Here is a 22,816-nt window from a genome sequence, read left to right as displayed (position 1 = left end):
ATGAAAGTTTAACTTCTTCCTTTCCAATTCGACTCCCCTTGATCCCCTTATGTTGTCTTATTGCTATTGCTAAAACTTCAAGCACTATATTGAAGAGGTATGGAGAGAATGGACAGCCTTGTCGTGTTCCTGATTTTAGTGGGATGGCTTTGAGTTTCTCTCCATTTAATTTGATGTTAGCTGTCAGCTTGCTGTAAATAGCTTTTATTATATTTAGGTATGTATGACTCTTGTATCCCTAATCTCTCCAAGACTTTTATCATAAAGTGATGTTGAATTTTGTCAAAGGCCTTTTCATCATCTAATGATATGATCATATGTTTTTTTTCTTTCAGTTTATTTATATGATGGATTACATTGATAGATTTGCGTATGTTGAACCAGCCCTGCATTTCTGGGATGAAGCCTATTTGATCATAATGGAAAATTTTTCTAATGTGTTCTTGGATTCAGTTTGCCAGTATTTTATTGAGGATTTTTGCGTCGATGTTCATGAGTGAGATTGGCCTGTAATTCTCTTTCTTGGTTGAGTCTCTGTGTGGTTTTGGTATCAGGGTAACTGTAGCTTCATAGAAGGAATTTAGCAATGACTCTTCTGATTCCATATTGTGAAATACATTAAGGAGTATAGGTGTTAGGTCTTCTTAAAATTTCTGGTAGAATTCTGCAGTGAAACCATCTGGTCCTGGGCTTTTTTTGGTAGGGAGGTTTTTGATAACAGCTTCTAATTCTTCACCACTAACATGTCTATTTAGATTGTTCACCTGGTCCTGCTTTATCTTTGGTATATGGTATTTATCTAATATATGTCCATTTCTTTTACATTTTCCGGTTTTGTGGCATATAGGTCTTTGTAGTAAGATCTTATGATTCTCTGAATTTCCTCTTTGTCTGTGGTTATGTCCCCCTTTTCATTTCTGATCTTATTAATTGGCATATTCTCTCTCTGCCGTTTTATTAGTTTGGCTAGGGGTTTATCAATCTTGTTGATTTTCTCTCAGGAACCAGCTTTTTGTTTCATTGATTCTTTCAATTGTTTTCTGTGTTTCTATTTTGTTAATTTCAGCCCTCAGTTTGATTATTTCCAGTCTTCTACTCCTCCTAGGTGAGTCTGCTTCTTTTTTTTCTAGAGCTTTCAGGTGAGCTGTTACGTCTCTAATGTGTTCTTTCTCTCTTTTCTTTAAGTGGGCACTTAGTGCTATAAACTTTCTTCTTAGGATTGCTTTCATAGTGTCCCATAAGTTTGAATATGTTGTTTCTTTATTTTCATTGAATTCAAGGAAGACTTTAATTTCTTTCTTTATTTCTTCCTTGACCCAGGTGTGGTTCAGTAGTTGACTGTTCAGTTTCCATGAGTTTGTAGGCTTTCTGGGGGTAGCATTGTTGTTGATTTCTAACTTTAATCCACGGTGATTTGATAAGACACAGGTGGCTACTAATATTTTTTTTTGTAACTCTGGATGTTTGCTTTGTTACCGAGTATGTGGTCAATTTTCCTGAAGGTTCCATGAGCAGCAGAGAAGAAGGTATATTCTTTCCTATTTGGGTGGAATGTTCTATAGATGTCTGTTAAGTCCATTTGATCCATTACCTCCATTAATTCTCTTATTTCTCTGTTAGGTTTCTGTGTGATTGACCTGTCCATTGGTGAGAGAGGGGATTTGAAGTCTCCTACTACTAGTGTGTGTGGTTTGATGGCTGCCTAATTTTTAGTAATGTTTCTTACGTATGTGGGTGGTTTTATATTAGGGGCATAGATATTCAGGATTGAGACTTCATCCTGATGAATTTTTCCCATTATGAGTATAAAATGTCCCTCTCCATCCCTTCTGATTGATTTAAGTTTGAAGTCAACTTTGTTAGAAATTAGTATGGCCACTCCTGCTTGTTTCTTATATCCATTTGCTTGACAAGCCTTTTCCCAGCCCTTTACTCTGAGTAGGTGCCTGACTTTGTGGTTGAGGTATGTTTCTTGTAAACAGCAGAATGTTGAATCCTGTTTTCGTATCCAATCTTTTAGCCTGTGCCTTTTTATAGGTGAGTTGAGTCCATTGATATTAAGTGATATTAATGACCAGTGTTTGTTAACTCCGGTCACTTTTTTAGTAGTAGAGTTTGTGTGTTTTCCTTCTTTGAGTTGTGCTGGTGAAGGGTCTCTAGATGTCTGAGTTATTGTGGTCGTTGTTGGATTCCTTGGTTTGTGATTTTCCTTCTATTACTTTCTGTAAGGCTGGATTTGTGGCTAAGTATTGTGTACGTTTGTTTTTATCCTGGAAAATTTTGTTTTCTCCGTTTATAGTGAACGAAAGCTTGGCTGGATAATGTAGTCTGGGCTTGCATCCATGGTATCTTAGTTTCTGCAGTACATCTATCTAGGACCTTCTGGCTTTCATGGTTTCCATAGTGAAGTCAGGTGTAAGTCTGATAGGTTTACCTTTATAAGTATCTTGGCCTTTTTCCTTTGCAGCTCTTAATATTCTTTCTTAATTCTGTATGCTTTGTGTTCTGATTATTATATGGCAAGGGGATTTTTTTTTGTGATCTAGCCTATTTGGTGTTCTGTATGCTTTTTGAACCTTCATAGGTATATCTTTCTTTAGGTTGGAAAAGTTTTCTTCTATAATTTTCTTAAGTATATTTCTGGACCATTGAGCTGCACTTCTCCTTCTTCTACTCCTATTATTCTTAGGTTTGATCTTTTTATTGTGTCCCAGATTTCCTGAATGTTTGTGATGAGAGTTTGTTGGACTTGCTGTTTTCTTTGATCTGTGCATTTATTTTCTCTATGGTATCTTCAGCGTCCTAGATTCTTTCTTCTATCTCTTGTATTCTGTTGGTTATGCTTGTTTCTGTAGTCTGTATACATTTACCTAGATTTTCCATGTCCAGCCGGCCCTCCGTTTGTGTTTTTTTCCTTGCCTCCATTTCAGTTTTCAAGTCTTGAACTGTTTCCATTATCCGTGTAATTGTTTTTCCTTTGTTTCCTAGGGTGTCACTCACTGATTTATTCAATTCTTCATACTTTCTGTTATACTTCTCATCCATTTCTATAAGGGCATTTTTTACATGCTGTTTAAGGGTGTCTATCACTTTCATAAAGTCAATTTTTTCTACTTCTTCTTGATTAAGGTGTTCATGTCCTCCTGTTGTGAGGTCGCTGGGTTCTGGTGGTTTCATGTTGTTTCAGATTGTTGGGTGAATTCTTGCATTGACGCCTGCCCTTCTCTTCTTCCCAATGCTCCCCTATGGATCTTCTTTTACAGGATCAGGTCTCCTTGCCCACTGATGTATCTTCCCAGTAATGGCACTCCGCAGTGATGGCTCTCCTGATACCGAGATCAGCTCTCCGTGCTGGTTGGTTAGCTCGTTAACAAAGTACCTATCTTGCTTGGTGCAGGCAGGCTATTGAGACAAAGGAACTCCTGCATGATTCAGCCACAGCGTCCATGCAGGCTGAGCTGGGTGATGTTATGTGCCCGAAGACGGGAGGGAGGCAGAAGGGAGAGAGGTTTCTGGTTGCAAGCTGGGTGGGATAGGAAGAGAGAGGCAGTATCCAGGGAGTCTAGCTCCTGCAGGAGGTTCAGGAAGTATAGGGGGAGATGAGGAACATCTGAGTTCGGTGTCCTGGGCTGCTGTCGCGGGTCCGAAACTGACTAACCCCGGTGCTGGCTCTCCTGGTGCCGAGATCAGATCTCCGTGCTGGTTGGGTAGCTTGTAAACAAAGTGCCTACGTTGCTTGGTGCAGGCAGGCTATTGAGACAAAGGAATTCCCGCACTATTCCGCCCCAGCGTCCAAGCAGGCTGAGCTGGGTGATGTTATGTGCCCAAAGAGGAGAGGGAGGCAGAAGGGAGAGGGGGTTCTGGATTCAAGCTGGGTGGGATAGGAAGAGAGAGCTTCACTGTTTCATGCTTGGACTATCCCACATCCGCCGTGTCTGCGCACCGGTCTCTGCCGCGTGTGTCTGCCCGGCGGTCTTTGCCCGGCGCATGCAGGCATTGATTTTCTGTGGTAGCCATGTTTGTCAGGGTGGAGAGGATCAACTGCCCAGGAGTCAGATGCTTTAGGGCAGATAATATGTGAGAACACTCTGTGACTCCTTCACATCCTCTTATGACCATCAGTGAGTGACGACAGCCCAAGTGTTGTGGTCACAACATGGTGCCTGGCTTCATCATTTTTTTTTCAAATTCTCATGTGTACCTACTACTCATTTCCTGGAATAAGATATGGCTTTTGGGTGTCTGGTGTCTGCTTACGATCTTGGAGAATGCCCAGATTTCCACATGTCTTCATATTTGTCAGTCCTTTCCTTTCTTCATTTCCTTCTTTCTCCATAAGTCCATCCTTATGCATCCCTTCGTTCTTCACATTCTGCTTTCACACTAGCTCTTTCCATCCTATGCCCCCATCCCCATTGTGTTCTCTAGGATTCATTTTCTTTGCTTCCCCACAATGTATGTTGTGAAAGACACGTTAGTATGGCCGTGTTTGTGTGTGTGTAAAACTGCATTCCTTCTCCAAGGTCCACCCGTGGCCAGAGTTATCCAAGATTGGTCTATGTCATCTTGAAATCTAGCATCAAACCCTTGACATGTTTCTTTCTCTTTTTTCCCTCAGAGGATGGTGGAGTGTGACAATGAGAAGAAGGGTACTTGGCGTTGTTGGAGCAATATTGCCATCAAGCAGAGTTGCTTTCCTGTTTTTGCCAGCACCTTGGGGATCTGTTTCTTAGCATGTCTGCTGGTGAGGTAGCAAGGAAAGAACACATGAGGACTCTGGCTCAAATTCTGAGTGAAGGGGACTCTAGCCAGTCGTGAGGTAATCCATTGTCCAGGTAACTGCTATGGCGGCTCCCTTGTGAGTCTCTGAGGATCACCCTGCCTCACAGCAATATCCAGAGCTATAAGGGAAGTGTAGGTTTAAATTTCCTGTGGCAGCCATGTTTATCAGGGTGGAGAGGAGCTTTCTTCCTGGGAGTCAGCACCCTAAGAAGAGACATGTGGACAACAGTCTTTAAATTCTTCAAAATCTCCTACTGTCATGAAACAGAGACAGCCCAAGAATCGGTAAGAACAGCATGGTCTCTGACTTCATGAGTAATTTTTTATACCCTCCCCTGTAACTAGTGCTCCTTTCCTGGAATCAGACATTGCCTTAGGGTTTCGGGGCTCTGTACATAGAAATGGAGTGTGGATCCCCAGAAAATCCACCAAAATGTCTCAGGTATATCAGCAGTCATTTCTTCTATTCTTCTCTTTTCTACCTCTGTTTTTTCTTGTTCCCTTTTCTTTTCCATGCATACAACCACATTCTGTTGTGTGTGTGCCTCTTTGTCCCTCTTTGCTTTCCTGTCTGTCTGTTTAATTTTCTAGGTTTATCTTCCCTTTGTAATTTTGCTGCAGGTAGCATTCAGTGTCTTGTATTTGTAAGCAAAGGGTTCAGCATGAAAACCAGGTCCCCAGCACAAACCAAGTGTATGTTGAATGACTGAAGGATGAGAGTGTGAGGGTGGGTTTGGGGTGGAGTAGGGTGTTTGGGGGGATGGAAATGTGGACTGTGAGGGTGTGAAGGGGTGGAGGAATCTTTATTTTGTCAGCCAAGTCAATTGGTAGTAGTCAGATGCAGGCAGAAGATGGTGTCTTAACTAGGGAGCTTTATGTCAACTTGAAAGACACTAAAGTCATCTGTGAACAGGGAACCTCAGTTAAGTAAATTCCCCCATGAGCTGGGTGGTGGTGGTGCTCGCCTTGATTCCCAGCACTCTGGAGGCAGAGGTAGGTAGACCTCTGTGAGTTCAGGGCCATACTCATCTACAAGAGCAAGTCCACAACAGGCTCCAATGGTACAGAGAAACCCAGTCTCGAAAAATTTAAAAAAAAAAAAAGAAAAAATGAAAATGCCTCCAGAAAATCCAACTGTAGGCAAGTCTATAGGATATTTTCTTAATTAGTGATTGGTGGGAGATTGCCGTGCCTATGTGTGGGTGAGGCATTCCTAGGCTGGTGGTCTTGGGTTCTATAGGAATGCGGTTGAGCAATCAAAGGAAGAATACGAGTAAGCAGAACTTCCCCACAGCCTCTGCTTCAGGCCCTGTCTCCAGGCTCCTGTGGTTTGTGTTCCTCTCTTGATTTCTTCCAATGATGAACAATGATGTGGAAATGGAAGCCACAATAAAAATTTCCCTCCCCAGTTGGCTTTTGACCTTGGTGTTTCCTCACAGTAATGATAACCTTAAATAAGATAGTGTCCTATCTTCCTTAGGGTCAGTGTAGTGACAAGCACAGTCCAGCAAGGAAAGTAGATGTGAGATAAGACTGGTACCCATGAACTGGTCTCACTACCAAGGCCTCATTGGCTAATCACACCAGTTGGAAAATGGACTTGCATTCAGGTCACCATGCTCACAGGATTATCCTCTGTTCTGAGGAGGCCCAGAGAACACCCTGGGTCAAGTTCAAATTTGGCTTCCCCACAATGTGATGACTGTAGTAAGTGTAAGCTGCTCTGTACAACCAGAGGAATTATGGGTCAAGAAAAGCTCAACTTTTCCCTTTAGTAGAAATTAGTCTATATTGCCCTAGACTTAGGAGTAAGCTGCAGTGAACTTTTATATATTAGTCTGCACATTCTTAGTGTGTCCCCTGCCGAGGAAGGAAGGACATAGAATAGTGGTTCTCAATGTGATTCATGAACCTTTGCTGATAGAAAGACTCTTTTAATGGTCTTTCTTCCTTTGCACCATTCAGACCTTCTCAACAGTAATGGGATGTCCACTGTAAGTTCAGTTCTTAAGGAAAAGTAGGCTTCAGGTTGGGCAGTAAAAACTACATCTGTAGAGAAAATGGTAATTCCCCAGGCATCCAAAAGACCATACTTCAAGTAGACTTGTGGTATGAATGATATTTTTAGAGATGGATTGTGTGTTTGTGTGTGTACGTGTATGCGTTCATGTGTATGTTTAACTCAGAGTCTCTTTCTATCCCTAGTCTTAGGCCCTGGTATAGGTGTTGTCTGTCTTGTGCCAAAGGCTCACATTCTTCTCTATCCCATGCACTTTTCTGTCAGGAGCATCCTGGGTGGGTGTTAGGAGTAGGGGGTCAGGTAACCTTGACCATGAAGCCTAGGGAAGTCATGGTTCTTAATAACCTTCCCAACCATGGGAATCATGGACACATATTGGTTACTCTTAATTCCAGAGTCAGGATATTAGCTGAGGCTCCTGCACACATGTGCTAGTAAGAGTTTCCTCATGGGTTCTGAGGGATATGGGCCTTGATCTGCCCTGAGTTCAGTGTCTGGCCAACATTTTGTTTCTGTGTCTTCTCATTACTCCTGTATTTAGTGGTAGGTTTTGCAATATGGTTCTTCTTCTTCTTCTTCTTCTTCTTCTTCTTCTTCTTCTTCTTCTTCTTCTTCCTCTTCCTCTTCCTCTTCCTCTTCCTCTTCCTCTTCCTCTTCCTCTTCCTCTTCCTCTTCCTCTTCCTCTTCCTCTTCCTCTTCTTCTTCTTCTTCTTCTTCTTCTTCTTCTTCTTCTTCTTCTTCTTCTTCTTCTTCTTCTTCTTCTGTTTTTTTCAAGACAGGGTTTCTTTGTAGCTTTGGTGCCTGTCTTGGAACTAGCTCTTGTAGACCAACCAGGCTGGCCTCGAACTCACAGAGTTGTGGCTAAGTATTGATTAAATCTGGTTCTGTCATAGAATATTTGCTTTGTCTGTCTATGGTGATTGAAAGTTTTGCTGGGTATATTGGTCTTGTATGACATCCGTGGTCCCTTAATGTCTACATAATGCTTGATGAAGTCCTTCTTGCTTTCATTGTTTCCATTGAAAAACAGGTATAATACTGATAGGTCTGCCTTTATATCTTACTTGGCCTTTTTCCTTTGCGGATCTTAATATTCGTTCTTTATTCTCTGTGTTTAATGCTTTGATTAATAGTTTTTTATAATATATTGAGGGCAGAAGTATGTATAAGAAATTAATCATCACCTTTGGTCGTCAATGAAATCTAGCAAGGAGTGTACATTGGCCAATAATAAATGAGCAGCTTTGTTCTTTTTCCTTTTTTTTTTTTTTTTGGTTTTTTGAGACAGAGTTTCCCTGTGTAACAGTCCTAATTGTCCTGGAACTAGCTCTTTTAAACTAGGCTGGCCTCGAACTCACAGGGATTCACGTGCCTCTGCCTCCAGAGTACTGGGATTGAAGTTATCGGCCAGCATAGATGCTTTCTTTGTTCTTGTTCCCTTTTTGGGGACCTGCCCCAACAATAAAACACTTTTTGGCAGCATATAGGCATGGAAAAATAAAGACACAATTTACACAACAGTAGTGGGATGGAGCTTCAAGGATTATTCAGATCCCCAAATCACTGGCATTTATTTTTCCAACAGCTTTTATATCAGCATAAACTGGGGGAGCAGGTAACAAAAGGCTTCATTAACATTCTTTTGCCTAGGTAGCAGGAATGACTCAAGTCATGGCTGACTTATATCCATTTGGTCATGTAGGCTGAAAATACCTCTTCCCAAGGCGACCTCATAGTTACAGAAAAGAAGCAGAATCACATTAGTTTATCCTGAAACCTCAGGATGTTGCCGAGTTTGTTTTACTTCAAAAGAGCCAGGCGACCACCTCCTGTGTGGAAGGGGCAAATTGTGCCTGTAAGTTGCTCAGATTCTCTGAGCACCAGATGATGTGGGATATGGGCCTGCATTTCCAAGCCCCTACATTCCCTGACCTTAAGGAGTTCTGCATTCAACTATGTGCTTTTCTAAGTCTTTACATTGTCTTCTAGGGTTTTTCACTTCAACGTTATTTTAACAAAAACAGCTTAGTCTAACTTAGTCAAAGCTTTGTTTCAACTGTGATGCACTCTGAAACCTGTGAACACATCTCCCAACTTTAAAATTAATAGAATTTTAACTAGTTCGGCTATTGGTACTCAATTGCTAGTTATTATTTGAGCTACAATCCATGCAGCTCCTTAGGTGAAACTCACAGACCCTGATGTGAAACATAGCCTTGTACTTATTTTTATTTATGAATACTCTGTATAAGCTATCATTATTATTATCAAAGTAGATAGTATAGCTTAGAGATGAGCCATCTTCTTCACAATCCACAGGTAAAACTGCCTAGTAGAATGAAATGTTTCCAAGAGATAAATCCATTATATTACAGGCAGTAGAGATCTCCCCACATCTACTCACACCATGCTAGATACAAGATAAGGAGAGCTGCAGCAAACATGTAAAGGCACAGCAGAATCAAAAGACAGTCCAGGGTCTGCAGTCCTGTGGCCATGCCTGAATGAAACTGGCCCATCAGAGTGCTCGCTTCTTGGGGCCTGACACCTGGAACTTCCATTGCACCTCACTGCTCCTCTGGCACAGCAACTTTTTCTTAGTGAGTATCTTTGTTTTTGCTATAGTTTTTTTTTTTCTTGGTTTTTCGAGACAGGGTTTCTCTGTGGTTTTGGAGCCTGTCCTGGAACTAGCTCTTGTAGACCAGGCTGGTCTCGAACTCACAGAGATCCTCCTGCCTCTGCCTCCCAAGTGCTGGGATTAAAGGCGTGCGCCACCACTGCCCGGCTTGTTATAGTTTTTAAGTGTGCTGTTAAGTCACTAGTGTGAAATTTCTCCACGTTCTTTATGTAGGCACTTAGTGATATGAAATTTCCTCTTTGTATTGCTTTCATTGTGTCCCATAAATTTAGGTATGTTGTGTTTTTTCCTGTATCATCTCTTTCTTTATCATCTCTTTCCCTATCATCTCTTTCTCTATCAACACTGTATCATCTCTTTCTCTTTCATCTTTTTCTCTACCATCTCTATCTCTATCAGTTCTTTTTCTATCATCTCTTTAGCTATCACCTCTCTACCATCTCTTTCTCTATCATCATTTTCTCTACCATCCCTTTCTCTATCAACTCTCATTTACGACTCTATCATCTCTTTATCATGTTTTGATCTACCATCTCTTTCTCTGTCATCTCTTTGTCTATCAGCTCTTCTTTTATCACCTCTTTCTCTTTCATCTCTTACTCTATCATTTCTTTCTCTATCATCTCTTTCTTCAACATCTCTTTCTTTATCATCACCTCCCTCTATCATCTCTTCCTCTATTGTCTTTCTATTATATTTCCTATCAGCTCTTTTTCTATCATCTCTTTCTTTGTCATCTCTTCCTTTATTATCTCTTTGTCATCTCTTTCTCTCATCTCTTCCTCTATCATTTCTTCCTCTTTCATCTCTTTCTCTATGGTCTCTTTCTCTACCATCTCTTTCTTTATTATACCTCTCTCTATCACATCTTTCTAATCATCTCTTCCTCTATCATCTCTTCCTCTATCATCTCTCTCTATCACATCTTTCTTATCATCTCTTCCTCTATCATTTCTTTCTCTATCACCTCTTTCAACATCTCTTCCATTAATATCATCTCTTTCTCTATCATCTCTTTCTCTATCACTTCTTACTCTATCATCTCTTTCTTTAATATCTCTTTTTTATCATCACTCTGTCATCTCTTTCTCTAACATTTATTATTTCTTTCTCTATCATCTCTATCCTTCATAATTTCTTTCTCTAGTCTATCATCTCTTTCTCTATCATCTCTCTACCATCTCTTCCTCTATTATCCTTCTGTCATCTCTTTCTCTATCATCTCTTCCTCTATTATCTTTCTTAATCACCTATTCCTCTATCATCTCTTTCTTTATCATCTCTTCCTTTATTATCTCTCTGTGATCTCTTTCTCTATCATCTCATACTATACCATTTTTTCCTGTATCATGTCTTTCTTTATTATCTCTTTCTATATCACCTCTCTATCATCTCTTTCTCTACCATCTCTATCTCTATCATCACCTCCTCTATCATCTCTTTCTCTATCATCTCTTCCTCTATCTTCTTTTTCTCTGTCATTTTATTATCATCTCTTCTTATATCATCCCTGTCATCTTTTTCTCTCATCTTCCTTATCATCTCTCTATTATTTTTTGCTCTATCATCTATATCCTCATAATTTCTTTCTCTAGTCTATCATCTCTTTCTCTATCATCTCTTTCCCTATTATCTCTTTCTCTATCATCTCTTTCTCTGTCACCTCTCTATCATCTTTTCCTCTACCATCTCTTTATCATCTCTATCTCTATCATCCCTTCCTCCATTATCTCTCTGTCATCACTTTCTCTGACATTTCTTTCTCGATCATCTCTTTCTCTATCATCTCTTCCTCTATCATTACTTCCTCTATCATCATCTCTTTCTCTGTCACCTCTCTATCATCTCTTTCTCTGTCATCTTTTCCTCTACCATCTCTTTCTCTATCATCCCTTCCTCTATTATCTCTCTGTCATCACTTTCTCTGACATCTCTTTCTCTATCATTTCCTCTATCATCTCTTCCTCTATCTTTACTTCCTCTATCATCATCTCTTCCTCTATCATCTCCTCCTCTGTCATCATCTCTTTCTCTATCATTTCTTTCTCTATCAAATCGTTCTCTATCATCTCTTCCTCTATCATCATCTTTTCTCTATCATCTCTTTCTCTATCACCTCTTCCTCTATCATCTCTTCCTCTACCATTTTTCTCTATTATCTCTTTCTTCAACATCTTTTTCTTTATCTTCATTTCTTACTCTATTATCTCTTTCCCTATCACTTCTTACTCTATCATCTCTTCCTCTATAATCATGTTTTTCTCTGTCATCTCTTTCTCTGTCATCTTTTCTGTATCATCTCTTCCTTTATCATTTCTTCCTCTATCATCTCTTTCCCTATCATCTCCTTGCCTATCATCTCTTTATCTGTCATCTCTCTCTCTATCATCTTATTCTCTACCACCTCTTTCTTTATCATCTATCTCTTTCTCTACCTTTCTTTCTTTACCATCTCTTTCTCTATCATCTCTTCTGATATTATCTTTCTGTCATATCTTTCTCTATCATCTCTACTGCTATAATTTCTGTCAACTCTTTCTCTATCATCTCTTTTTTACCATCTCTTCATCTATTATCTCTCTGTCATATCTTTCTCTATCATCTCTTTCTTTATCATTTCTTCCTCTATCATCTCTTTCTCTATCATCTTTTTCTCTATCAGCATTTTCTCTATCACATCTCTATCATCTCTTTCCCTATCAAGTTTTTCTCTACCGTTTCTTTCTGTATCATCTCTTTCTGTATCATCTCTTTCTTTATCATCTGTTCTTTTATTATCTCTCTGTCATCTCTTTCTCCATCATTCCTTTATCATTTCTCCCTCTATCATCTCTTTCTCTATCACCTCTCTATCATCTCTTTTTCTACCATCTCTTTCTCTATCATCTCTTTCTCTATCATTTATTTCTCTATCATCTCTCTATCATCTCTTTCTCTACCATCTCTTCCTTGATTATCTATTTCTCTATCATCTCTTCTATCATCTCTTCCGCTATCATTTCTTTCTTTGCAGTCCTCTCTTCCTCTATCATTTCTTTCTCTATCACCTCTTTCCTTTAATATCATCTATTTCTCTACCATTTCTTTCTTGATTATCTCTTTCTCTATCATCTCTTTCTCTATCATCTCTTTCTTTATCACCACTATGTCATCTCTTTCTCTATAATCTCTTCCTCAATCATCTCTTCCTCTATCATCTCTTTCTCTATCACCTCTTTCTAATCATTTCTTCCTCTATCATTTTTTCTCTATCACCTCTTTCAACATCTCTTCCTTTAATATAATCTCTTTCTCTATCAAATCTTACTCTATCACTTCTTACTCTATCATCTCTTCCTCTATCATCTCTTTTTTATATCTCTTCCTTTATCATCACTCTCATCTAATATCTATCTATCATTTCTTTCTCTATCATCTCTATCCTCCATAATTTCTTTCTCTAGTCTATCATCACTTTCTCTATCATCTCTCTGTCATCTCTTACTCTATTATCTTTTTGTCATCTCTTTCCCTATTATCTCATCCTTTATTATCGCTTTTTTAATCTCTTTCTCTATCATCTCTTTCTCTATCATCTCTTCCCGTTTCATCTCTTTCTCTAACACCTGTCCATCATCTCGTTCTCTATCATCTTTTTCTCTACCATCTCTTTCTCTATCTCTCTTTTTCTTTCATCTCTTTCTCTATCACTTCTTTCTCCATCGTCTCTTCCTCTATCATATCTTTCTCTATCATCTTTCTTTATCATGTCTTCATCATCTCTCTGTCATCTCTTTCTTATGATATCTTTCTCTATCATCTTTATCCTCCATAATTTCTTTTCTAGTTATCATCTCTTTCTCTATCATCTCTTTTGCTATTATCTTTCTGTCTTCTCTTTCTCTATCATGTCTTTCTCTATTATCTCTTCCTCTTTTATCTCTCTTTCATCTCTTTCTCTAACATCTTCCTCTATCATCTCTTTCTTTATCATCTCTTCCTTTATTATCTCTCTGTCATCTCTTTCTCTATCATCTCTTCCTCTGTCATTTCCTCCTATCATCTCTTTCTCTATCTTCTTTTCCCTACCAACTCTTTCTCTATCATCTTTTTTCTTTCATCTCTTTCTCTATCACTTCTTTATCGTCTCTTCCTCTATCATCTCTTCTTCTATCATCTCTTTCTCTATCATCTCTTTCTTTATCATTTCTTCATCATATCTCTGTCATCTCTTTCTCTATGATCTCTTTCTCTATCATCTTTATTCTCCATAATTTCTTTCTCTAGTCTATCATCTCTTTCTCTATCATCATTTGCTATCCACCTTTCCCACCTTCTCTTTCATCTTTCCTTCTCTCCTTCTTCCCTCCCTTTCTTTCACTCTTAGATCCTCAGTCTATTGTCTCTATTTTCTTTCTTTCCCTTCTCTCTTTTCTGTCTTTTGATTTTCTTTTGCTTGCTTTGTACTTTTCCTGCCCCTAAATACTGTGGTAGGTAGAGTTCTGTCCAGTACCTGTCATCCAAGAGTTTACCAACAAAACTAAGTGCCCAATACAACCCACAGGTATAGGGGATAACTACAGATGTGGGGAACAAATCACTTATCTTTATGTTGTGAGTCAAGTGAGTGTGTAACAGCAAAAAAAAAATGGAAGGTAGTGTTCTTTCTTAAGGTGAATCCGAGTAGAGACAGCCACAATCAAGCAAGGAAGGGAAATGTGAGCTGAAAAAGAGGCCCCTTTGATTGATTTCATTATCAGTGCTTTCTTAGCAAAACGAACTGAGCTGTAAAATCTTATATAACTTACATACAAGCAAATCACTGCTCCTAAAGGTGTCTCTTTCCATAGTTACCTTGCTCAGGACTCCCAAAGAACACCCAGGGTCAGTTCAAGAAAGGCCCCCCTCCACCTTTGTGATGACTGTCCCTCCAGTGGAATATTTGGTAGAACAGAGCCCAACCTTGGCATGCGGTGAGGATGAGATTTCCTTCACCTAAGGGAGAGTTGTCAGGAAAGTATGTATGCAAATGGTGCCAGGACAGATGCTGCCTCAGACTAATGAGAAATTGGAGCTGGTCTGTCAGAAAGAGGCTCAATTGTCAGGATGAAAAGGGCTCCCTCAGATGGACAGCCCATTAATATATAATTAATATAGTCCATAAATATAGTGATGAAGTATGTAAAAGCCCTGACAGAACTATCTAAAGGAAAAGGGGCAACAGGCTTTTTTCATTGAAATGAAGAGAAATTCTCAGCAATGAAGAAAAAGTTCTCTGGAGATGAATTCCTTACATACATGAAGGCTTCTTTTTGGGAAGTGAAAAGTATTTCCCAATGTAAAGTGGTGATTCCTCAGGAATTCACATGTCTCGGACTTTGATTTTTGCTTTTGTTTTTTGCCGTAAAGAGACACCATGACCATAGCACCTCTTATAAAGAAAACATGTAATTGTGATGGCAGCTTACAGTTTCAAAGGTTCAACCATTATCATCATGACAGGGAGCCTGGAAGCATGCAGACAGATATTCTGGCTCATCTTGACCAGAGGCAGCAGGAAGTTGACAGGCTGTCACACTGAGTGAATCTTGAGAAAAAGACTTCAAAGTCCTCCACCACAGTGGCACACTTCCTTTAACCAAGACACCTACTCCAACAAGGCCACATTTCCTATTAGTGCCACTCCATTTGAAGGTCATTTTCTTCCAAACCACCGCATTTTAATTCCTGATTCCCAAAGTCTTATAGTCATATCATGGTGTGGGAGAATTGTCTGTATTCTGTCAATTATATTTTTTAAAAAAGGCTGATTGGCCAGGCAGGAAGCATAGGAAGGAAAACCAGAGAGGAAGTAGAGGCTGTGCAGGGATAACAGGAGCATTCTGGGAAGAAGGAAGCTCTTCCTCCACTCCTGCCCAGACTTGGAAAAAGCAACATGTGATCTGCCCCTCTGTGAAAGGTACTGGGCCACATGGCTAACATAGATCAGAATAATGGGTTAATATAAGCTACAAGAGCTAATAAGTAGCCTGAGCTAATGGGCCAATCATGGTTTTTTTAAATAAATTTATTTATTTATTTATTAAAGATTTTTACCTCCTACCCTCATCCCATTTCCTTCTCACTCCCCCCCCACTCCCTCTCCCCCACCCTCTCCAGTCCTAAGAGCAATCAGGGTTCCCTGCTCTGTGGGAAGTCCAAGCTCCTCCCCCCTCCATCCTGGCCTAGGAAGGTGAGCATCCAAACAGACTAGTCTCCCACAAGGCCAGTCCACGCAGTAGAATCAAAACTCAGTGCCATTGTCCTTGGCTTCTCAGTCAGCCCTCATTGTCAGCCACTTTCAGTGAGTCCACTTTGATCACATGTTCCATCAGTCCCACTAGAGCTGCCCTTGATGAGTTCCCAATAGAACATCCCCATTGTCTCAGTGTGTGGGTGCACCCCTCACGGTCCTGAGTTCCTTACTCATGGTCTCTCTCCTTCTGCTCCTGATTTGGACCTTGAGATTTCAGTCCGGTGCTCCAATGTGGGTCTCTGTCTCTGTCTCCTTTCATCACCTGATGAAGGTTAATATTCAGGAGGATGCCTATATGTTTTTCTTTGGGTTCACCTTCTTATTTAGCTTCTCTAGGATCACGAATTATAGGCTCAATGTCCTTTATTTATGGTTAGAAACCAAATATGAGTGAGTACATCCCATGTTCTTCTTTTTGGGTCTGGCTTACCTCACTCAGGATAGTGTTTTCTATTTCCGTCCATTTGCATGCAAAATTCAGGAAGTCATTGTTTTTTACTGCTGAGTAGTACTCTAATATGTATATATTCCTTACTTTCTTCATCCATTCTTTCATTGAAGGGCATCTAGATTGTTTCCAGGTTCTGGCTATTACAAACACTGCTGCTATGAACATAGTTGAGCATATACTTTTTTTGTATGATAGGGCATCTCTTGGGTATATTCCCAAGAGTGGTATTGCTGGGTCCAGGGGTAGGTTGATCCCGAATTTCCTGAGAAACCGCCACACTGCTTTCCAAAGTGGTTGCACAAGTTTGCATTCCCACCAGCAATGGATGAGTGTACTCCTTTCTCCACAACCTCTATAGCAAAGGCTATCATTGGTGTTTTTTATTTTAGCCATTCTGACAGGTGTAAGACAGTATCTTAAAGTTGTCTTGATTTGCATTTCCCTGAACGATAAGGAAGTTGAGCATGACCTTACGTGTCTTTTGGCCATTTGAACTTCTTCTGCTGAGAATTCTCTGTTCAGCTCAGTGCCCCATTTTATAATTGGGTTGATTAGCCTTTTATGGTCTAGTTTCTTGAGTTCTTCATATATTTTGGAGATCAGACCTTTGTCAGTTGCAGGGTTGGTGAAGATCTTCTCACAGTCAGTGGGTTGCCTTTTTGTCTTAGTGACAGTGTCCTTTGCTTTACAGAAGCTTCTCAGTCTCAGGAGGTCCCATTTATTTCAATGTTGCCCTTAATGTCTGTGCTGCTGGGGTTATATGTAGGAAGTGGTCTCCTGTTCCCATGTGTTGTAGAGTACTTCACACTTTCTCTTCTATCAGGTTCAGTATGTTCGGACTGATATTGAGGTCTTTAATCCATTTGGACTTGAGTTTTGTGCATGGTGATAGACATAGATCTATTTTCATTCTTCTACAGATTGACATCCAGTTTTGTCAGCACAATTTGTTGAAGATGCTCCCTTTTTTCCATTGTATACTTTTAGCTCCTTTATCGAAAATCAGGTGTTCATAGGTTTGTGGGTTAAAGTCTGGGTTCGATTAGATTCCATTGGTCAACTTCTCTGTTTTTATGCCAATATCAAGCTGTTTTCAATACTGTAGCTCTGTAATAGAGTTTGAAATCAGGGATGGTAATGCCTCCAGACGATCCTCTATTATATAAGATTGTTTTGGCTATTTTGGGTTTTTTGTTTTTCCATATAAAGTTGATTATTTTCTTCTTCAGATCTGTGAAGAATTTTGATGGGGATTGCATTGAATCTATAGATTGCTTTTGGTAGAATTGCCATTTTTACTATGTTGATCCTCCCAATCCAAGAGCAAGGGAGATCCTTCCATTTTCTGGTATCCTCTTCAATTTCTTTCTTCAGAGACTTTAAATTATTGTCAAATAGATCTTTCACTTCCTTGGTCAGAGTTACCCCAAGATATTTTATGCTATTTGTGGCTATCGTGAAAGGTGATGCTTCTCTGATTTCACTTTCTGCTTCATTATCCTTATTATATAGGAAAGCAACTGATTTTTTGGAGTTGATCTTTTATCCTGCCACATTACTAAAGGTTTTTATCAGCTGTAGGAGTTCTTTGGTAGAATTTTTGGGGTCGCTGCTCTATACTATCATATCATCTGCAAATAACGAAAGCATAACTTCTTCTTTTCGTATATGAATCCCCTTGATCCCCTTATGTTGTCTTATTGCTATTGCTAAAACTTCAAGCACTATATTGAAGAGGTATGGAGAGAGTGGACATCCTTGTCGTGTTCCTGATTTTAGTGGGATGGCTTTGAGTTTTTCTCCATTTAATTTAATGTTAGCTGTCGGCTTGCTGTAAATAGCTTTTATTATACTTATGTATGACCCTTGTATCCCTAATCTCTCCAAACCTTTATCATAAATGGGTGTTGAATTTTGTCGTATGCTTTTTCAGCATCCAATGAATTGATCATATGGTTTTTTTCTTTCAATTTATTTATATGGTGAATTATATTGATAGATTTTTGCATGTTGAACCAGCCCTGCATCACTGGGATGAAGCCTACTTGATCATAATGGATAATTTTTCTAATGTGTTCTTGGATTCAGTTTGCCAGTATTTTATTGAGAATTTTTGTGTCAATGTTCATGCGTGAGATAGGCCTGTAATTGTCTTTCTTGGTTGTGTCTTTGTGTGGTTTTGGTATCAGGGTAACTGTAGCTTCAGAAAAGGAATTTGGCAATGGCTCTTCTGTTTCTATATTAAGAAATACACTAAGGAGTATAGGTATTAGCTCTTCTTGGACGTTCTGGTAGAGTTCTGCATTGAAGCCATCTGGTCCTGGGCTTTTTTTGGAAGGGAGATTTTTTTATAACAATATCTAATTCTTCGCGACTAACAAGTCTATTTAGATAATTCACCTGGTCTTGGTTTCGCTTTGGTATATGGTACTTATCTAAAAAGTTGTCCATTTCTTTTGCATTTTCCAGTTTTGTGGCATACAGGCTTTTGTAGTAAGATCTAATGATTCTCTGAATTTTCCTCTGTGTCTTTGGTTATGTCCCCCTTTTCATTTCTGATCTTATTTATTTGTGTGTTCTCTCTCTGTCTTTTAATTAGTTAGGATAGGGGTTTGTCGATCTTGTTGATTTTCTCTAAGAACCAACTTTTTGTTTCATTGATTCTTTGGACTGTTTTCTGTGTTTCTATTTTGTTGATTTCTGCCCTCAGTTTGATTATTTCCAGTCTTCTACTCTTCTTGGGCACGTCTGTTTCTTTTTTTCTAGAGCTTCCAGGTGTGCTGTTAAGTCCCCAATGTATGCTTTCTCCGTTTTCTTTAAGTGGGCACTTAGTGTTATGAACTTTCCTCTTAGCACTGCTTTCATCGTGTCTCATAGGTTTGAGTATGTTGTCTCTTTATTTTCATTAAATTCAAGGAAGACTTTAATTTCTTTCTTAATTTCTTCCTTGACCCAGGTGTGGTTCAGTAGTTGACTGTTCAGTTTCCATGAGTTTTCGGCTTTCTCCATTCCTCAAGTGCCTTGGTTAATGTGTTTTATCTCAGTAATAAAACAGTAACTAGTAAGCACCCCTTCAAGTCATATGTACTCTATTACACTTCTTAATTTTACCCCTGTAGGTCTCTTTTCTCCTCTCATGCTTCATTTTCTATTTTTATGTCCTACACAGTATAACCACACATATGTATACTAATATATAAAAATTAAGTCTCAATTCCACATATGAGAAAAAAAAAACCTCTGATAATTCTCTTTCCAACTCTGTACCTCTTCACCTAACATAAGAACCTTCAATTCTATCCATTTCCCTTCAATTGCCATGATTTCAACAATCTTTTTGGTGGAATAAAATTCCATTGGGTATATATATATATATATTATATAATATATATATATTACATTTTATCTACTCATCTCATAATGGAAAGGAATGGTTCCATTTAAGTATTGTGAATATTGTGGCAATAAGCCTGAATTGCAAGTATGTCAGAAGTAAGACGTAGGGTCTTGCCGGGCGGTGGTGGCGCATGCCTTTAATGCCAGCACTCGGGAGGCAGAGGCAGGCAGATCTCTGTGAGTTCGAGGCCAGCCTGGTCTAGAAGAGCTAGTTCCAGGGCAGGAACCAAAAAACCCTGTCTCGAAAAAATCCAAAAATAAATAAATAAATAAATAAATAAATACTTAGGGTCTTTTGAGTATTTGTGTGGAAGTATTTTAGTTAGGTCTTATAATAATTCTATTTTTATTTTTGAAAACCTATATGCTGATTTATACAGTTGACACCAGTTTACATTCCACCGGGTATACAAACAGGAAAGGAAGAAGTCAAATTTTCCCTATTTATAGATAATATAATCTATCCTTTAAAGTCTTCCATAGAAAACTCACATGTAGATACTTTCAGCAAAGGAGCAGGATACAAAATCAACATAAACATCAGAAGCTTTTCTATATGTCAACAAAGAACATGCTGAGAAAGAAACAAAGGAAAAAAATCAATTTTAATAGCAGTAAAAATAATGAGTGCTAGGAGATAGTTCAGTGGATAAAGCACTTGCCACACATATGAACAAGTGTTCAAATCTGCAGTACCCAAATAAATGGTAAGTGTGGCTGCTCATCTGTACTTTAGAGAGTTAGAGACCAGAGATCACAAGGGACATGCTAACTAGCTAGAAAAGCCAAATTATGTTTCAGTAAAAAAAAATGTGTAGAGTCTTCAAAGACAACCAACATCAACATGGGGTCTCTATATGCACATACACGCATACAAACATATACCCATTCACCTGTGCACCTACATATATAAAACACACTACACATTCATGCTAATAACACACACACACACATGCTGGTATGCTCATGTGTATGTATACACACACACACTCAAGGTGGGGTTAGAGGAACATAAGTAGGCAGGGTAAACAAAGACAGGCTCCCTCAGATAGTGTCTTCTTGTTCCCAAAAGATCCTTCCAGGAGAAAAAGCATGAAGGCACACAGATGTGCTGTAATTTTTTTAAAATGTGGCTTGTGTGAGAAAGATGCCATGTGACAAGCTCAGGTAGAGGTTTTTTTTTTTTTTAATTGGAGGAAAGTGAATGGGAAAATGGGGTGGGGAGAGGGGGAGCCCGGCTTCTGGGGACAGGAGTAGCAGACAGAAGAGAGGAATGAGGGAGGGAATCAGAGAGAGAGGGACAGATGGACAGATGAAAACAAAGAGAGAAAGAGAGAGTTGGGAGGTTGGCATGGTGCTTTTAAAAGGGAATGTAGTGAATGTGCCCAGAAGGAGCTGAGTGACATTTACCCCAAGCCCAGGCCAGTACACATGCCTGAATGCTAACAGGTGGATAGCTAGACAGGACCAATACTGGAAAGGAAAGGACCCAGGGGGGCTAGAAAGCATCCTTGTTAACATCTGCTTAACTGAATTCCTGCTCCAAGCTTCGCCTAGCATGGATGGATAAAGCTAATAATTTTGTTTTCTACTGTCTTTCCTGCTCATCCACTTGTTTGTTTGTACCAGGAAATAAACTGGGTAGTCACCTAGGCAACAATAGCTATTCCCATTACACACACACTAAATAAATCAATAAAAGCATATGTTTGAAACTGCTGTAGTGAAACTCATTTCCTTGTATGCTGACAAAATGAATAAAATATAAACAGTTTAGAAAAGAATGTTAATTACTGAGTTAAAGGCTACAAAATTATACTATTCAGTTATTTTCATTATTAAATCTACTATACATTAAAGTTCTTGTAGTTGAACAACCTTATCAAAGTGACACCTTAAAATCTCTTAAATATCATGATTCTTTGAGCAGTCATTCAAGTATGTATAAACTACCTTTGATAGATTATCTGAACTAAGCATAGTCACTGTAACTTGAATTGAGAAAACTGTTTTGTCCTGATATTAGAATGGCCAAGCAAATTCTCATGAAGTATATATTATATAAATTGATATTCATAATTCTCTATCCATTGTAGCCTACACCAAGTTTCTCATGCCTAGAAGAATTATTCCGTTGTGCAAATTCAATGTCTCCAAGGACCTCAAGGGACCAACAGAAAATTCAGATAAATGGTTGAAAGGTGTATGAGAGTTAAGATATGTGCTAGTATGCAGATAAACACGGTGAACGATAAAATTCCTGGAGATAGATATTTTTCAAAATGAAATTAGTGAGATAAATTAGAGCTAAAGAAAGGGAGTGGTGAAGTTTTCAAAAATTCCAAGGAGAAAGCATGTGCCAAATCACTAAGACAGTGGCACAGGAAGACAATTATATGATAGAAAAGTGCCCCAATGTTTCTGAAGTCATATTGTCTGTGTAGCCAAAGAGAGAGAGAGCAATCCTTCACAAAAATCAGATATAGAGCTGAAATAAATAAACAAAAGCCTTTCATCCAGCAAGAACAAAAAGTGCTCAAAGTAAAATTGGAAAAACCTGTAACAAGCAAAGCAAGTTTCCCTATCAGTAAGATAACATCTTCATCCATATCCTCAAATTTACACTTTCTCAGTATATCAACTGCTCAATAAACATGACCTTTCAGAGAATCAGCTTCTCTAAGGGTTTCCAAAATCATTCTGTGTAACTGTACTTCAGCTTCATCATTAGAATGGAAGTGAATGGCCCATGCAGAGCCACTAATATGAGCCATTAGTCATATTGTGACTTCAGGGAAATTATATGACCTTCCAAAACAATAAATATGTAAATGTTATAGCACTCAACATGAAAACCGAGACCAAGCAATTGCTTAAGGCCATAAGGGCTACATTAGGGAGTCCAACTATGTCTGTGTTCTGAATTGGTGAACTTAACCAAAAGCAGATAAAAGTATTTTTGAAAAACAACTTGCTTTTGTACTATAAGCAGATTATTTTTCTTATCCTTATTTTCATATGTGTGTGTGTGTATACATATACAAACATACTAACATTTATATAATAATAGCACTGCAGTAAGTACTATTAAGCAGTCTAGAGATGCGTTTCAGCATACAGGATGACGTTCACAGAAGTTGTCACCAATGTACTAGAAAATCCCAGGATAGGCCATCCTTAAAATACAGAATATCATTTGCAATATAAGTTCCAGACATCCTCTGCTCTATTCAAGCACTATTACTTATTCTTTCC

Source organism: Chionomys nivalis, chromosome X, assembly GCF_950005125.1.
Source record: "Chionomys nivalis chromosome X, mChiNiv1.1, whole genome shotgun sequence".
Lineage (NCBI taxonomy): Eukaryota > Metazoa > Chordata > Mammalia > Rodentia > Cricetidae > Chionomys > Chionomys nivalis.
The sequence above is the reverse complement of the archived record's forward strand: the minus strand, read 5'-3'. Positions refer to the sequence as shown.